At 52.3% G+C, this 4,623-nt stretch overlaps 1 long non-coding RNA gene across 1 annotated transcript; it reads right to left on the bottom strand.

The window, feature by feature from the left end:
- Window positions 1–225: 225 nt before the first annotated feature.
- Window positions 226–2,324, bottom strand: LOC116092548. Its single transcript, XR_004119311.1, has 2 exons — window positions 1,508–2,324; window positions 226–748 (listed from the first exon to the last, which is right to left on the bottom strand). It is a non-coding gene; the product is annotated as an uncharacterized LOC116092548 (long non-coding RNA).
- Window positions 2,325–4,623: the final 2,299 nt, after the last annotated feature.

Raw genomic sequence — 4,623 nt, forward strand, 5'->3', positions numbered from 1 at the left:
AAGCCTACTCCATGACTCATCTGCCCCAACAAGGCCACACCCTCCTGACCCTTCCCAAACAGTTCCACCAACTCTAGACCAAGTATTCAAACATGTGAGCATCTGTGAGTCATTATCAAACTACCACACCCTCCTGTTGTGCGCATGTGCAGGTTTGAGAGTGTGTATGTGCACGTCCGTGTGCATGCCTGTGAATGTACATCCATGCATACATGTGACCAGATGGCTTCCATTAGCATTATTTCCATGAGCACAGCCAATGGCTACAGCACTTCCTTCTCTATCAACCAATTCCTCAGGGGCTGGTGAGGACACCTTGTGAGTCCCTCTCCCCTCCACAGCAGAGAGGATGGTGATGACCGCTCGATCCTGTGGTGACTGTGCAGGACAGCACTGCTGCTGAGTTCATGAGTGCCACGGTCACATATGCCAGAGGTCCAGTGTTGGATGACACTCTGCTCCTCCCCTGCTCTCTCAGTCTCTCTGTCCCTTCCTCCCCGGCGCTCTCTGAGCTGTGCAGAGTGAGACAGATGGTCCGCTTACGGCAGAGGACTCAACAGTCACTTATTCACAAGCCTTTGGGTCTCTGCAGTTGCCATTGCTCACTGACTGAAGCTAACGGTTACCCTTGTTAGCCTACAACTTACTGAGGACAAGTGTCTCCATCAGCCTGCGTAGCACCTTCTGCCACGATGACTAGCCAGCAGGAAGGAAGCTTCCGACAGTTCCAGCTTGAGTTCTCTACATCCTACAAACAGAGCATGCGATACCTTCAGGAATAGGGTCTTACCACAGACATCTGGTGGGCAGCCAACAAGAGGAAGCAATTGCCTGTATTGTTCTGGGGTCTCTGGGGTCTCTTTAACCAATACCTCATAGGGAGGTAGTCTACCCTGGACACTGGGATTTTCATGTATTAGCCCATGGCTTCTGGGTACAGCTCTATCTACCCCCAGAGGGTACCTAGAACTTGACTGCTCACCCTCACTCTACTGGAGGACATTGATAGAATGATTCTTGATCAAGAATTTGGCCCAGCTTGGTATACTAGCCACCATGCCTCACATGCCTCATCATGCCCCTGGCCTCCACCCTGTAGGTGGCAGCGCCTCTGGCCTCTGCCCACCAGGTGTTGTCTGGGAACCACATCTCGGGCTGCTTGGCTGTGAGTTCACCCAGTGACTGGTAGTGGCTCAGGTCAGTCCCCATTGGTGGCTGTGATGGGTGTCACCCCCTTAGAACACGCCTCTAGGGAATGCATCTCTGTCCCATGGGTACCCAGGACTGTTGTGGCGTCCACACGGCTTGATGCTCAGCCTGGGTATCTGCCCACTGGGCCTGACTCATTCCTCAGAGCCTTGCCTTCTGGTGTGGTGAGTCACCACAGAAGATATCAGCTGTCAGGTGACTGCTAACTAGCTTTCTGGAGCTGCGGACAAAATATATGCAAGAACTTGTAGAGTTCTAGTTTAGTTCTCAGGTTCAGGGGTCAGGCCATGGTCCTTACCTCTGCTGACTCTGGCCTGCAGTGAGACATAACACTGTGGGGACATAGCATGGGGGAAGGGCGGACTGTCTTCTAGAAGACAGGAAACAGAGAGATGACCCAGGATGACAGACAGCTCTCCCCTGGTAACGTACTTCCTGGTCCCACCTCCTAAAGTTTCTAGAACCTTCCAAAATATCTCCATCAGCCAGGGATCAAGGCTTAAGCTCACGAGTCTTTGGGGGGGGGATTTTCATATCCACACGGTAACAAGAGCTATGGTGTGGGCCCCTTGCCCCTGCCACAGCAGCCTGACATCATAGAGCAGCAGTAGGCTGCTCTACCAGCTGCCACAGTTCGTGGGCTATGGCTATGCTTTTCCACTTCCGTGGTGAGCAATGTGTCCTGATGTGGCTGTCAAAGCCAAATAACACAGCTGCGGCTTCCACTGATCTCTCACGTTGTCTTTGTCTCTCTAGAAGACCTGTCAATCAAGTGAGGATCTGGTTTTCTACCTAAGCTGCAGGGTATTTTTATAGCAGGTGGGAAGCTCGCCTCTCGGTGAGTCATTTTCCGCCCAGCTGTCCTGCGTGCCCCTCCGATGTTAAGGATGTTGGCGGCACGAGTCACCGTGTTGCCGCGGATGGCATTTCATGTCTTAAGAATATCCGTGTGTTTTAATCACTTTTCTGCTGCTGGGATGAAACACCGCTGCCAAGGCGGCTCATGGAAGGAAAGGATTGTGGCTCAAGGCAGAGCAAACACCATCACCGCTATGGCGGGAGAGCTTGGCAGCAGGCAGCCTGCCGAGGAGAGCAGCAGCCGAGCGTGCACATCCTAAGCCACAAACAGGAAGTATAGGGGTGACCCAGGAAGTGGTGAGACTCTTGGACCGCTCAAAGCCCGCCCCCAATGATGTACTTCCGGGTCGCAAGGCTATGCCACCTAAATTTCTCCACACATCGCCACCAGCTGAGGAACAAGTGTCCCAGTGTCCTAGCCCGCAGAGGATTCTCATCATAGAGCCCAGGCAGAGCTTCTTAGACCATGAGCCAAGAGAAATCCTTTCTCCTGAGTATTTTCAGAGGAATAAGAAATGTAACTGATGTGACTCAGGGAACCCCACCAGTGACAAGAGAAGCTGTCATCAAGAAGCACCCCACTAGACGTAGCCACTTGGCCCCGACTTCCAGACCCAAGAGCCAACACACCTCGACTGTGTGAACTACCTGTCTGAGTATCAGGGACAGCACCAGGCAAGACCTTCACAGTGGGGTTGTGCCTGTGTCCCCTGCCCTCGCCCCCAGGCCTGTGGAGAGGGGCAAGGATGAAACCTTCCTGTTACTCTCCAAGTCTCCCTTGTCTCCAAGTCTCTTTATGTAGCCCAGAGAAGCACATTATTTCAAGGGAGTCTTCAATGAAGGAAGCATTTTGAAGTCGTCTCTCCTGGGCTGCAGCATATCTTAACACCCCCACCCCCATCTGCTCTTTCCGGCTGCTGCTTCTGTGTGGTCTTGTAAACATGTGGGCCATACTATGGTTCGATGTAGCCAAGGCTGGCCTCAAACTCAAGGCAATTCTCCTGACTGAGCCTCCTGGGCCAAGCCTTTCCTCCTGGCTAAAGCATGATGCTGGAGTTCCTGCGCAGACAGGAAGTCTCCCCTGAGCTCCTAGCTGGGCTGCTGCTGTGCCAGCCTGGGGACTACATTTACTAAGATACAGCTAGCCCTCCAAGATGAGACTGTGCCCACGCTGCCTTAGGTGTCTTTGCTGCAGGACGCATCGCCATCCTGTCACCAAAGAATGCATTTGACTCCCTTGGACACAGTTACTCCACCTGTCACCTCCACGCTGACAGTGACCATGTGGCTCAGTACTGTGTCTTCTCAGGAAGGTGTGACCAGAGGTAGACGGGCTCATCTGCATGCGTCCCCCAGGGCTGCTGGGCAGCCTGCTGAGGAAGCCTGAGGGGCCTCTATGTGCCAAGGAAGCAACAGTGGCTCCCAACCTTCCTAACGCTGTGACCCTTTATGTCCTCATGTTGGGGCGACATAAAACTATTTTCATTGCTGCTTCATAGCTGTAATTTTGCTGCCCTTATGAATCATAATGTAAATATCTGAGATGCAAACTCGCTGATATGGGACTCCTGTGAGAAGGCTATTCGGCACCCGCCACCGGGGGTCACGATCCATGGGTTGAGGACTGCTATCCTTGAGCATCTTACACCAGTGGGCTTACAGGCCTCACCTGTCACCCTTAGAGTCCGTCTGAGTCAGTCTTGGGAGCTCAGCAGTGGCGATGCATTGACCCTCCTGCCCTCCAGTCCCCCTAGCACCTGGAAGCTCAAAGACAGACAAGTCAGTGTGCACACGATGAGTAGGGGAAGGATCTGGGGTCAGTGCAGAAGACCGGGGCTGAACTTGAAACCTAGCAGGGCCCCTAAGGTGCTGGGCAGAGGAGACACTCAAGGGATAGTGTGGGCCAGGGCTGAGCTGACCACAGGAAAAGTTCCACCTGTTTGGAGAGTGTAGGAGGGCTGGGCGGTGGTGGCACATGCCTTTAAGCCCAGCACTTGGGAGACAGAGGCAGAGGCAGGCAGATTTCTGAGTTCGAGGCCAGCCTGGTCTACAGAGTGAGTTCCAGAATAGCCAGGGCTATACAGAGAAACCCTGCCTCAAAAAAAAAAAAAAAAAAAAAAAAAAAAAAAAAAAAAAAAAAAAAAAAAAAAAAAAGTAAAAAAAAAAAAGTGAGAGTGTAGGAGGTAAGGTCAGAAGAAGTCACATAGCTCATGGAATGTCTCTGTATATTAAGGGAACTTACTGTAATGACTCACAATCTGCAGACCTTCTAACTCAACAATGGGCAACTGTGAATGCGAAGTCCGACAATCTAGTGGTGGCTCAGTCCCCCGAGGCTGGGTGTTTCAATTGGTCTACGGTAGAAGCTGGAATCCTGAAGAAGTGGGTTCCAACAGATGTGCTGACCAGCAAGTACAAGCAGGCACCTTTCTTCTTCCCAACGTCGATATGCAGGCTTCCTGCAGAAAGGTGTGAGGCTGGCTCAGATTAAGGGTGAGTACCACCACGCCTGGATTTGGAGCTTGCTCAGGCTGACCTTGAACTCAGAGATCTGCT

The sequence above is a fragment of the Mastomys coucha genome, unplaced genomic scaffold (genome assembly GCF_008632895.1).
Source record: "Mastomys coucha isolate ucsf_1 unplaced genomic scaffold, UCSF_Mcou_1 pScaffold15, whole genome shotgun sequence".
Taxonomy (NCBI): domain Eukaryota; kingdom Metazoa; phylum Chordata; class Mammalia; order Rodentia; family Muridae; genus Mastomys; species Mastomys coucha.